The 14,767-nt window shown below is 30.5% G+C and overlaps 1 protein-coding gene across 4 annotated transcripts in view; it reads right to left on the minus strand.

Annotated features, from left to right (window-relative positions):
• The window catches only part of LOC143049705 (uncharacterized), a 396,341-nt gene that overhangs the window by 35,576 nt on the left and 345,998 nt on the right, over positions 1–14,767 (minus strand). Inside the window, exon 1 of one of the 4 annotated variants that reach the window (XM_076223378.1) lies at positions 3,975–4,103. The exons of the other annotated variants lie outside the window; for them this stretch is intronic. The gene's annotated coding sequence lies outside the window, so the exon portion shown is untranslated. Of the gene's footprint in view, positions 1–3,974; positions 4,104–14,767 lie in introns of those variants that run through there. 4 annotated transcript variants of the gene reach the window in all.

A 14,767-nucleotide genomic window follows, 5' to 3' on the forward strand; every position in this document is an offset into this window, starting at 1 on the left:
TCACTTGTGTGTTAAGATATTTGTTCACTCGGGACAGTTAAATTCTAATTGGTTATCAAAGGTTCCAGGATTATAATTTAGCACGCCAGACGCGCGTTTCGTCTACATAAGACTCATCAGTGACGCTCGTTTCAAAATATTTATAAAGCCAAACAAGTTCCAAGTTGAAGAGCATTGAGGATCCAAAATTCTCAAAAAAAACCACGAGACTTGTCGAGCTTTTTGTATGTTTCATATGTAACTGTTTGAGAGTAGTGAAATATCGTAATACACGAGATATAGCGGTAGAATCTCTGTCTCTAATGAACAATATATAAACAAGTTTATCCTTTCTTTTTTTTTTTTAAAGATTTGCAAAAAGATGTGTTCTTTATATGTGACATATTCAGTCTAATGAACTCAAACGTTTGAAGACATCACTTTATTTTACAGGTAAGAATATCCAATTTGAAATATAATATTGAAGTTTTGTCGCAGACATGATAACAGAATGACACGTTTTCATCGTTTAATATTACATGTATTACCTGAAATAAAACAGAGAAGAAAAACAAACCATATTAAGTGAATATTTCCTAAGCCTTATTGTTGTAAATTCCGTTTAAGAAAGCAAACCTATCTTTATTTAATTCATTTATAATAACAGCCTTTGAATTTTTTTAAAGCACTTTGCATTTGTCTGGGATCGAGTAATTATGTTTGTTAAAAGAGCACACATATTTTAATAGAAAATGCAGTCACGCTTGACACAAAAGACGAAAGGAAACTAGGTAATGTTTTTAAACCTAAAAATATAAAACCACACTCGTTTAATTGAAATTAATAACATTTGATAAACACAATGTTGGATAATAAGAACTTTTAACGTGGGATAATCAGAAATCTAAAAAAAATTATAAACATTGGGGATTTAGCTTTAAATTGCGTGGTTCAACTTGTTGTTATAAAAATAACTGTTGTCATGTTTCACTTTTTCTTCATTTAAACCTTAATATGTAATAATAGTATGTTGTTTACGTTGTAACATGAACGATTCATTTCTGATCATGCGTTCAATGTGTGACACCCATCCTTGGTACTTTAAATTGTGTAAATTTTCTGATTAATATTTTGACCGAATATTAAAGCTTTCACACCTGACATATTTTCTTAATCAAAATGTTAAATTATCTGTTTAACAAAAACGCCCTACTCATATTCAATTCTAAGGTAATATAGTAAGTTTGTCAGGAGTAAAATCACATTCAAATTTACTGTTATGAATGGTTTTGAAATTCATACAAAATGAGCTCGACATTTCCTCCAGTAATAAAAGTCTGTTATTCACTAGCAAACATAAGTAATGGATACCTAATCTCGATATTATCTCCAAACGTATGATTGTTTTTTTTTTTAATGTTAAGGATAATACCTTTCTTACTCCCACACCCAAGTCACTTCTTTTTAATATCAAACTTTCCCCATATGTAATTATATGTGTGTTGGGACAGGTAGTTGCGAAGCAGAACCATAGCCTAGAATATGTTATAAAAGTAGTCAATAAAATTAACGGTACCAATTTTCCTGCACCAGATGCGCATTTCGACAATACATGACTCTTCAGCGATGCTCGTGGCCAAAATATTTGAAATCCAAAGCTTATATAAAAAATGAAGAGCAGTAATCCAAAAGGTCCAAAAAGTGGTCAAAGTATGCACTATATTCAATTTGACTGAAGTTTTTATTTTTTTGATAAATTTATTTCACTTTTGCTGCAAGTGTTTTATTTTTTAGAACTTTATTTCAAAATATTGTTGATAGACACATATTCTCACAATAGTTAAACATTATAATATAAATTATTTAACTTAGGTTCAGCGTTAGGTTGAAAAATTTCCTTCGAAACATAGACACAAAAATGTATGAAGCACTAAATCATTTGTGCCTGCACGGATATATATCACGCATGACCGGATGTTGTCATGTTCGCATTGATACATAGATAGAATCGTTCTTGTAACAGTTTAGTCCTCCGAATGGGTAGAATAACCATATGTTTAACCTCGCCGCAATTTTTAGTTTAGTTAAAGAGTTTAGCATGACGCCCATTATCACTGAACTAGTATACATATTTGTTTAAGGGCCAGCAGAAGGACGCCTCCGGTGTTGTTGTCTGTTTTATGGTCGGGTGGTTGTCGCTTTGATACATTCCCCATTTGCATTCTTAATTTTATTACTGTTTTTCAATAAAAATTATGACATTTTTGAGGGAAAATGGTTTCCAGTTACAACATTTTTCATGAAACTTAAAAAAAACAACACTTTTGCTCTGAATCCTTGGCAGTTTGTATGGTTCCAACAGAACTGTATTTCGTAGTATAAAATAACCTTCCTGTATTCAAAATTATTCATAATTAGTCAACTTTAGAAGGCAAGCACAAAATCAATGGACATTTGAAGACCTTTCAAAACAGGGTTTTCCCTATTTTTTGTCATTCGTTATATAAAATCTTAAGGATAAAATCATACCTTAGAAAGATTTCATGAAATTTAAGTATGAATTTTATGAGTATTTCTTTTTCACAATTTATTATACAATTATTGGTTTTATGAGTTTACCAAATAATAGCCAAAAATATTAGATACGCGGATACACCGGACTACACAGTAATTCTAAATACCGTGTGATACATCACATGTGTACTAGTCCCTGTATTTATGTGGTTCTCTCAAACCATATAAGACAATAATTTGTCTTCCTTTCAGCTAAACACGATAACTTTCAAAAGTGCACAGATTACAAATATGCAACAGAAATGTAATCAAAACAAAAAGAAAAACTTATATAAATCCGGTACTATTTCATTTAAAAACAACTTTCGTCGACGCAATCTAAAGTTTTGGTCAAATTTTGAATAGTCAACTTCTTCTTTGAATAAGAAAAAAATGTGGGATCTCTAGTTTACTCAAATACAGGCTTGTAAAAAAAGAATATATATTAATTTTCAGTTCTTAATGACACATAGAGGTTTTTTTTTCTTTGCGCCACATAGTATACAAAACCTTGCAGGAAATGAATTATTATCAAACTACAACCGTAATTTACATTACAGCAGAAAAAACTAAAATCACTGTTTTATACATCAAATTAAACACCTTAAGCTGTAGATTTGGCGTACGTTTTTTTGGCGTACGTTTTTTTTTTCGAGGGGGTTCCAATTCAAAAACAGAGAAACTTTCCGAATTAAAAACATTCTACAACTTGTCAAATGCATTTAATATAATCTTACAAATAAATCTGGGTGTGTTTAACTTACCTGTACCATGCAAGTCAGGAATATACTAGCTGTTTTTCAACATATGCAAAGGAGAAAAGATAGCTTTGCTATCGAAATCGGTGAGAACTGAGGTTCACGTGTTCGAAAAGTATTAACAAACGGATTTGAACTGGTCATACAAGGATTCCAATTGAATACATGTATGCGACAAATGTATATCCATGTAGTTTCAAGTTGAGTCAGGAATATGACAGTTGTATTTTCACTCGCTTTGTTGCTTGATAATGTTTGAGTTTGTCAATTTTTAAAGATTTTCCCTTATTGAATTTGACCTTGAAAGTCAGTATTTTTGTTATTACATTTCTTTATCAAAATCCTTCGATAGGTAAATGCAATATTATCTGTCAATATTAAGAATTCATATTCTTTAGAATCTCTTCTATTTTTCAAACTAGAATACCAGTTCGAACGTTAGAATGCACAGATTCTATTATCCTGTTTTTATATTTCAAATATCTTAGAATAATAAAATAAAATCTTTTAAAAAATCATAAATACACGTCCGATTTGATAACATTTAATGGCTTTTCAATCTTGACACTTCAGTTGTCAGCTTTATTCTAAATTTTATGTTACCCTTCATGTGACTATGTTTTGTAAGTCAGGGATATAAAAAAATATATATATGGAATATTAAATGAACAAAATATGTCTTACCCGGATCTGTTTAATTATGGTCCAAAATATATTCCAATTCAAGTCTGATATGTGAAACGAATGAATGTGATTGCCCCATATGGATTATTGTTTATATATATACATAGATTGTTACGGCTTCATGCATTTCTAAAATAATTCACCTCCTTAACCAGCAAAAAAAAAGCATCGATTAGCTGTACGTCACTGATCAGATAGTGCCAAAATAATAAAGAAATCAACCAGCTCTTATAATATTTAAGGATTAAATTTTAAAGGCATCCGAAATTCTACACCTAAATGAAACCAATTTGATTTGATAAAATGTAATATCGTATGAAGATTTAAAAAACTATTTTAAGAATTCACTTTTTTTCAATTTAAAACATTTCATATATAAATAATCACCTGTAACATCAAACCTTGTTTGTTCATAGAGGCAACATAGGGGCCCCGCATTATTATAGTCTTTTTTGTCAGGGGAATGCAAATGATGAAAACAACTCACATTTTAACTAATTAACATCTATCAATATATTTATACATCTTGCCAAACTATCAAAGATTTTCCGGAGCCCCATCCCCACCCATTATAGCTTTTAGGTAACCCAATTGTCTGTGTAACCTTCGGGGGGAGGGGGTTTTTCTTCAAAAGACTGTCGGAATACCAATGAGAACCAATTGTGCCCTCTTCTTGCAGACTTGTTTCTTAATTATAATGAGGCTGACCTCACACAGGAACTTCTCAAGAAGAAAGATAAGAAGTAAGCAATATCCTTTAACTTTATGTTCCGTATGTCGTAACTACAATACTCTTTACCTTTTCACGAATGTTACATACCGAACTAGACTATTTACCGGATTTGTAATAAAATAAGCAACACGATGGGTGCCAAATGGGGAGCAGGATCTGCTTACCCTTCCGGGGCACTTGATATTACTCCAAGTATGTGGTGGGGTTCGTGTTGCTTAGTCTTTATCTTTCTATGTTATATCTTCTGTACCATCTGCACTTTATACAAGTATTCCACATTCCAAAATCAAAGACAAATTGAAAAAAAAGTTTGTCATGAAAAAAAATCCATAACCCTCCCACTAACACACACACACACACACACACACACACACACACACACACACACACACACACACACACACACACACACACACACAGAAAATCAAATGGTTGCTGCCTAACGCTCCCCCTCCCCAAAAAAATGACTAGTGTAAAACCTTTGAAACGTGAACGTTCTATTTTATATATAAAAAAAACGAGATACGAGAAACATTTATGAACCATATCAACAAATGGCAATTACTGACTCAGATTCCTGACTCAAGACAATTGCAAACAAATGCAGCGTGTTTAATATTTTAACAGGTACCAACATTCACCCTCATCTGAAACAATAGTGTAACATCACCACATAGAAAGACATACAATAAAATATGAGTTAAAGTGGTTTAACTAAATCAAAAGACATTTTAACAATAGTGAACATATATTGAAGGAAAAAAATAGAGCTGTGATACAATGCAAATTCAAAATTAAAACAAATCGAGGTGAATAAATAAAGGCAACAGTAGTATACCGATGTGAGAGGTTAAACAATTTAAAAAAAACCCAATAACCTTGAACAAAAAGCAGCCAAAAAATAATATACACAGGTTAATGAAAGTAGTTTTGTTTAAGGAAAATCGAGGGTATAAAAATTTCAAACAAAAACCTTTATTTCCATTACAAATTTTATTTATTACCTTAAGTAGTTGTTACTTTATCATATGGTAAAAAATATATTCAAATAAATCATTTCTTATTAGCTTTTATAATGTAGATATCATCGAAAAAGCTCTAAATTATCTCTCTTTCGAGCAAAAATGCCATTTTTGGCATTAAAATTGAAATATCTTTTTTTAACTCATGGGTGACCTTTATTTTTTATTATAATTTTCAAATAAGCTGTACTTCAACTAAACTATTGTAAAATTTGAGCGATTTCTGTAATAAAGTTAATTTTTTATTTCGATATTACCTCTATTTCTCCTATTAGTTCAACAGAAAACACGTACCGTTACAAAAATGCATGCTTCTTTGGAAAGCAGATTGTGAGCGTAAATGAATGGTGACCCCATTCTTTTATTTCATTTTTCTATTGAGTAGAACATAAACTTCATTTATAGAAAAATATAGCGAAATCCTACATTAAATACAAAAAAATGATTTAGACCCGCGAGCCCCCTTAAAAGTATACAGCTTTAATGAAAGGAAATATTTAAAAAAATATATATATATTTTCTTGTCCGTAGTACTATAAAGTAAAAATTTATTTTAATACCAAACCCTTGTAAAAGTCAGAAATTTCGCTACTACAGATTAGTAGAAATCTACTAAATTCTTTCATTGATTTTATATTTTACTTTTATATATTGATAAATATGTGTTGCTATCAGCGAAGTATAGTATTGTCATTCAAGCATGTTAGGTTCATGAAATTCCGTTGATACTTATATTTTATTATCGCATGTAAAAGAGGAACGAAAGATACCAGAGGGAGACCCAAACTCATAGATAGAAAATAAACTAACAACACCATGGCTAAAAATCAAAAGACAAACAGATAAATAAAAGTAAAGAGGACACAACTTAGAAAAACCAAAAACTAAGCAACACAAAGCTTCTCAAAACAAAACAAAACAAAACAAATTGATCTCAGGTGCTCTGGAAGGGTAAAAAGATCCTCCTTTACATGTGGCACCTGTCGTATTGCTTATGTTATTACAAATCCGGTAAATAGTCTAATTCGGTAGGTCACACTCGTGAAAAAGGAAGGGTATTGTACTTATGACATAAGGAACATAACCGATATCATCTGTGAAACGGTTATTCCATAATGGTCAACCAACTCGTGATGGCGTCCGTAAAATATACAAAGGGATGATTTGAACTTCACCATTTGGAACTCTTGGTTTAAAAGCTTCCTTGTAAGTAGCAATCCTCTATCAAGGAAATCATGATAGGAAATAAAAGCCCAGAAATATCGTATCAATTGGAAGATATATACTCCATATGTAGGCGCTGGTGGAATGTTGCTACATAGAAATGTAATATTGGTTATTTTTCAAAATGTGCATTTTTAATTTTTGCTATTCAAAGAAACGATATCTCTCTAAGAATATTTTTTTGTTCAATTTGCCAACCTTATAGAACATTAAGTAAGTATGAAATAAAATGCAATGTTAATCTTAAAGAGTAATGACTTATTGAAACATAAAATGTGAACATTTTGTGTTATAATGTCCCTTACTAAGTTAATAATCTGTTATTCTATGACATACTAAAGAAAAATATTCATTGTTGAAGGCCGTCCTGTTGCCTGTTCTTGGTCACAACCTCTTTTTTTTGGGGGGGGGGGAACAAAAGGGACAGTTTTCTAACGGGGACAGTTTTCTAACTACAATATTAGCACTTCTCCGGATTAATGTTAATAAAATACCATTATCAATTAAACAAATAAAATAGGTCAAATCACCCCTGGGTAATGAATGAATACAATGAATCATTCTTTCATACATTCACTCATTCATTCATTCAATCAATCAATGGTAATTGAAAATTGACATAAAGCTTTTTGTCGAATTTAGTAAAAAAAAAAAAACATAGTTTGGACCAATAAATTGTTGTTCCAAGAATAAACAAAAAACTCAGACTATGTAGTTAATATAAACTACAGTACAGCCTGTGACATCCTCTTAATTATGTCCACCCTCTTGCATGGTCAACATTCAATGGTGGCCATTTATTGGGGTATTCAATCTTGAGATGTTGGCCATTTATTGGGGTCATAAAACATAGGTTGATGTTTTATCTAATTATGTTACCTGTTGAAATCAATCAGGGTTGAAGTTTTCAGCTTGTATGTTACATTGAAATTTAACTGTACAGGTAACTCAGGTTTCTTTTTAAAAATGACATTTCACCTTTTTTTGAAAATGTAGAATAAAATATTGTTTTATTCTTTCATCTTGGTAAGAATTTTAAATATCAAAAAAAAAAAGTCAAAGATAAAGTTATTGACTAGCATTTAAAAGATTTTAAATAATATTGTTTTTAAACATGATATTCTTTGTATTCAATTGTTTGTTTGCATTATTTAATGAACTATTATTAATAATAACTAATAACAAATGATATTTTTAAAGAAACCATGAGGCAAGTAATTTTTAGCAAGCCGGTTTCTTAACAAAATAAACTAATCAGTATCAATCCTTTTACAATCAATTTTGATAACATCTATAATCATTCAGGAAAACTACAAATATCATTAATATACTGTTTAGTAAAAAACTATTTTTGTCTATCTTTATTTTTTTTTTCAAATCTGAAAACAGGAATTGTGCATGAACAATTATTGTTGAAGAGACTTAGTTTCAAAATGCCCGCGGCCGCCTAGTTACATGTAACATCAAATTTTGATAAAAACTCATTAAAAATGCTAATCATAATGAAAAATGTTCCTATCTCTGAATAAAGTGAAATTTATGAAAAAAAAATATTTAAAGGAAAAAATTGTTTTGCTTTTTTAAACATCTGTGAAATTATTGAATATGTTATCTTCGGTTTGGCTAATTTCTGTAAGTTAATGGCCAAAATTTGACAAAAGTACACTTATATAGATGGTGACACTTTTATGGTCTATTAATTAAATAATTTTTTTGTTGTTGTGTACATTATATTGTTGAAAGTGCTTGACTGGCATGATACATGAACATATTCTTGGTATTCATTTGCAAAGAATATTTCCCTCAACTCAGGCCTTTGAGATAAAGTTAATAATTGCAGGGACTTGAATGAATTAAACCTTTTTAAAGCCCTTGATGAAAAATCAATTTAAAGAAAAATATAAGACTATTTTTGAAAATAGATTTATCAGAATAAAAGCTTTGATAAAAACTATACATACTCAAATGTGTCACTAAGTAGAGAGTTAGTGGTCATAATGTAGAAATAGAAAATAGTGTTCAATATATAATTCCTAAAAACTAAAGGATAGAATATGTAAACTGTGCCACTTGCTGGACAATGAAGAACACTCCTTTCTTAATAGTAAAGTTAACAAAATAACTTGAGATAATCTATTTGAAAATTGTTTACCTTCTCATAATAAAGTCTCTTAAGAACAAAAAATGAAAAATAAAATAGTCATTAATTAGAACTGAGGGCAGAAACCCTAAAAAAAATTTCATCTGCTTTAATCTTATAGAATTGTTATTTCTTTGCATTATAATGTTTTTTTGTTTGTTTTTTTTTTGTCAGAAACTAAATACAATATGTTTATATGAAAAATAATATGAAATTTTGTTGTCATGAATATTTCGGATATTTTTAGAGAAATAATGAATTGCCTAAATTTTATTTAGAATTAGTCCTAAAATCAAATTTTAACATTTGTTAAACAGTGTTGAATGCAGATCAGTCTATCTACAATGATCTAATTATAAACCATTTGATTAATTTGAGAAACACCTTTTCAATAGAAAAAGAAAGGAATTGGGAAAGTTTGCATTATATTAGAAGATGATATTCATTTATTCTACTTACCATAAAGTACATGTAAAAAATAACTTTTAAACTTGATTAAAAACTATTTAAAAGGTATATTGTCAAACAAATAGTCATGAGTCGATTAAAAAAAATATAAAGCTATTTGTTCAAATAGTGTTATTATTTCAAAATGTTTTTGAATTTTCTTGACATAATCATGTAGTTTGACAAACACATATATGTATATTTTACCTGAAACACATGACCTGTATGTTACATCATTTTAACATTTCAATGCACACACAATTTCCCTTTTTCCTTGACTAGTTTTTGATTAATACCTTGTGTATTGATTAAGCAACAGGGGGTATAATGATGGACATAATGTTTAGGGCCACCATAAATAAGATAATGTCACAGGTAGTACTGTATGAGTGCTCGACTAAGTCTTCTGTTTGCTGAAGTTTTAGCTTATGTGTGCGAAGGTCGCAATCATTACCGAATATTCATTTACGTAGTAAGATAACACTGCCACGACAAATAAGCATATATATGTTTTACTTTTATATATTGAGCAATGTATTCCAACTCAATTAAAGTAGTTTTTACATCACCACAAGCCATTCAGTTCGTTAATGTTGATTTATTACCGCTTGTAGTACTGTATCCCTTTGATACTTAAAAGTCACACGACGAATTAGCATATATATATATATATATATATGTCTCACTCTTATATCTAACGAATTTAAAAGTAAAGTATACACCAACGCAAGTCATTCGATACGTTAATGTTGATTTAATGACCGCTTGTAGGATACTTAAAAGTCTTTGATGGGAAAGTGTAGGATTTTCCTCAAACTGTTTATCATGTTTATGAAAACTTTACTAAATCCGTTATAAGTATATTTATTGATTTGTTGATGTTGTCTATGTTTTATCCTTAATTGAGGTTTGAGCTTGTTTCAGTTACTACAGCTACTTTGTGTCTTTTGTTATTTTTGTGATTTGAACCAATCTGATGGCTAGTTGCAGTAACTACCGATATTTTGTAGCTTTTGTTATTTTTGTGATTAGAACCGATCTGTTGACGTCTTTAAGTAACTACATGTACGAGTGCTTTGTGTCTTTTGTTATTGTTGTGTATAGAACTGATCTGAGGTCTAGTTTCCGTAACTACGAGTACTTTCTGTCTTTTGTTATTTTTGTGGCTAGAACCGATCTGATGACTAGTTTCAGTAACTACGGCTTCTTTTTATCTTTTATTATTTCTGTGAATAGAATAGATCTGATGACTGGTTTCAGTAACTACGGTTACCTTGTGTCTTTTGTATTTTTTGTAAATAGAACATATAGAACAAATCTGATGATTAGCTTTTTTAACTACAATTTTTGTGTGTGATTATAACCGATATGATGACTAGTTTCAGTACCTACGGGTGCTTTTGTTTGTTGTGTTCATCTTTGAATTAAGATATAGTTATGAAGCATATTAAAATTGACTTGACATTGGTCAGATAAAATAAAAACAAATACTGTTCTTCTATTAAGTTCAATACACAGCAACGACAGCCATATAGTTTCATAAGTGTCAGTCATTTAATTTTATTCAGTCTTTATCTTCATAAAACAATAAAGCTGCTATTAAATACAAAATATACACGTGTGCCTGTGTCGCTTACCTTGTAAAAACATTGCCAGTTTGCTAATTGATACAGTGTATGCACATAATTCACCAAATATAGTTGATCTATTGCTTTCACTATACTGTTTATCTATAACATAAAGAAATTGGCGATTTTGAATTGATGCATTGTCAAAGTAATTGCAGGGATCTGCAATTAATTTCCTGTTGTTGGTCAGTTGAGCAGTTACAAAAGGTGATTGGAGTCCAAGCTAAGATGTATATAAGACCGATCCAGAAGAATCTTGTATTGAACACATTAAGCAAAGAGGATTCAACTTCATTGAAAGAAAATTGCTCAGTATGTTTGAAATCGTTCCCTTTGCATCAGAGCCAATAGAGGGAATCCAGCCAACAGTGGTTGACAATACTAATGGCATTAACAACACTAATGATATAAACAACACTGGCAGTATGAACAACATTAATGGTATGCACAACCCTGATGATATGAACCACACAAATGGTATGCACAACACTTATGGTTTGAACAACACTAATCGTATGAACAACACAAATGGTATGCACAACACTTATGGTTTGAACAACACTAATGGTATGAACAACACAAATGGTATGCACAACATTTTGATTTGAACAACACTAATGGTATAAACAACACTGGTAGTATGAACAACATTAAACGGACTGCAATAAATATTGATTCACTGCAATTTTCATTCTCCAAATGGTTTGTTTTGAATCTTTGCAAAATAGCTAAAACTCTACGTTTTGTCGCTAAAAATAAGTGTGTTTAATTAAATGTATGAATACTTATATATATCTTTTTGAAGAACCATGTCATAAAGAAGGAACACTCCGCATCTTTGTTGAAAAACTTAATTTTCTTTTGTGTTAGAGAAACTGCATTCAGCGTTTCAATAATTCAGCAGAATACAATGTATCTATTAAATAAAAAAGAAAAGACAATTCACAATTGTTTTAATATCATCCTGCAATAAAAAGAAAAGAAATTTATGTTTGCTATAACTGTAGCATTCCCTTTTTATATATAATACACAATAAATTTATATAATAAACTAAAATTTTAGGCTACCGAACATTTAAATTCAAAACTATTACAGCTAAAATTTTAGCTGCCAAAAAAAACCGAATCAATTTATTAAGCTAAAAATTTAGCATTTTTTCGCAATTTGTACACGTTCTTATAATGTTAAAATTACACGATGCTAAAGTTTTAGCTTTTTTTGCAAAATACGAAATTGTATGTTTGATACAGTACATGTACAAGATTTTACATATGAGGTGTTGTGTTTTTATGTCTCAGGGGCGGATTCAGGGGGGTGTAGGTTCCGGGGTTGGAACCCCATGGAACATATGGTTGGACCCCCCTTTCCCCCTTTATAAAATGGCTGGATCTGCTCTTGTGTCTTAAGTTTAGAATACTTAGTAACACAGGTACTTGTTTACGTACAGGTTTCAAAAGAAGCACAATAACTGCATTTGCTACCATATTCATGACACGGTATTTTCGCTAAATGTTTGTTATCCTCCTCCATTTGTATACTTCAAATTCATATTGTATACCAGGCAGTACTGTATATTATATTTGTTGTCCTCATATATTATATGTCGTTTGTTCTAATGACAATATATAAACCATTAAGATTAAGCCAAGACAAACCTAAAGAGGGTTTTTGGCTTTGGCGAGTGAAGATGTCCAAAATATAAACAAAGGAAAAGATAATGGAAAAAAATGTAAAACAACCAACAATTGACAGAGCAGTTTGAACATATATATCAGCAATAGAACTTGTACATGAGCATATGGGTACTGTAGATACTTTGTTTACATTTTGTCATACAAATAACAACTAGCTGAACAAGTCAAATATAAAGAAATACTCACGTAAAAGATTCCTGATTTCTCCTCCTGTTTTGGTATGCCTCTTTTTTTTCTAAAATAACATTCGCATTGTTATTTGTAAAACAGAAAAAATTGATGTTCTGTCATTTAACCATAAATAAAATATAAATTTGCGCCATTTTGTAGTCTTTACAATTCTTTATCTTTCAAACGCTTTAAATACGTGATTAATCTAGGACTTTTCAAACGTTCAGGTGAATTCAACGTTAAAAGCGCTTTAAGGATTTAACTTGTGTCCTAAATGCTTGAATAAGTGTATGACCTTTCTATAATTCGTTTTTAAATGGTGTTACATTTTCATCAAAGGAAGCAATTAGAATATTTTAACTGCTCTGATGTTTACAGATTTTATATCGACATTTTTTCAAAAACCATGCCAGCTAAAAAGGTGTTTTGATTCCCTTCAATTGTCCATTTATTAATATTCAAATAAAAAACCCTTCGAAGTCTACCAGGCACAGTCGACTATTTTGTCTTTTTTGTTTGTTCTTTTGGTCTTATAACTCTTGAACTGTTTCTGTTTTTTACGCCCTTGGCGTTTAAATATAAGGCTCTGGGCGTAAATGATGAAGATGAACCCAAACAAGCGCTTCGGACGCGTGCAATCTTTACCTTATTTTCCTTTTTTTCCACTATTGCAGAGCTTTTTGTTGCTAACGATTATCTTGGTCTGACCTCAGTCACGAACTTTTTTTTATAATTGCTGTAATATATAAATATATAAAGCAACGCAGTAGGAGGATGAAATGTAAACTTTGTTTGCAATAGTGGACAAAATGATACAACAGTATTTGTTAACTTGTGCAAAATTGTGGTTTTTGAAGAAAATACCGATGCTTACGAATATATATATAATATGCATGTTCTGTAACTTCACCACTCTAGTTAAGATTACATATTTGTAATTTCGAACCTTCCACTTCAGCATGTTAAGCTTTGGTTTTGGTTTTGGTTTGTAACCCGGATTTGTTTTATTGTTGGATTAGATTTATGACTATCGAACAGAGGTATTCCATTGATGCTTTAAATACGATCAAAGAGTTTTGTCATGGTGAATGCTATGCTGTAATATTCATATCATTGTTTCTTTGGCTGGACAGTAGACCATTGACAATCATTAAACCTTACCTAACTATACAATTTATACCATGTCTAGAGTTAACGACTTTCGAAGGAGGAAAATAAGAAATAAAACTGTTACGTTTAGAGATTTTAAAATACCCTAACAAGAGAGTCTGAGTAATTGGAAAAAGGCACTTTCTTTTTTGTCAAATGAGGTTCTAGCAACAAAGCAGCAAATTCAAAAAGCTAAATGAAACACAATAATAAATCAAGACAATAACAAACAATAAAAACACATCAACCTGGTGGAACTAAAACAATTATTTTCAAATAATGGCCTGTACAAAGTCAAGAATATGGCAGTTGTTTATCTGTTGGTCCGTTACTATATAAGCTTTCGAGCGTTAGTTTTGGCCAGGCTATTAGCGATTTATTTTACTTAGATTTGTCTTGGAGTTTAGTATTTCTGTTATACCTTTATTTTCTTTTAGCGACGGGTGCGTTCCCCTTAGCTTTTGTTTGCAGCCTGGATTTGTTTACTTTTTGTCGAATTATGACTATTGAATATAAGTTGCCTATATTTGTAAATTTAAGGAGAAATTGTTTTATTAATACATAAAAAAATCTTAAAACCACAT

The sequence above is a fragment of the Mytilus galloprovincialis genome, chromosome 10 (genome assembly GCF_965363235.1).
Source record: "Mytilus galloprovincialis chromosome 10, xbMytGall1.hap1.1, whole genome shotgun sequence".
Lineage (NCBI taxonomy): Eukaryota > Metazoa > Mollusca > Bivalvia > Mytilida > Mytilidae > Mytilus > Mytilus galloprovincialis.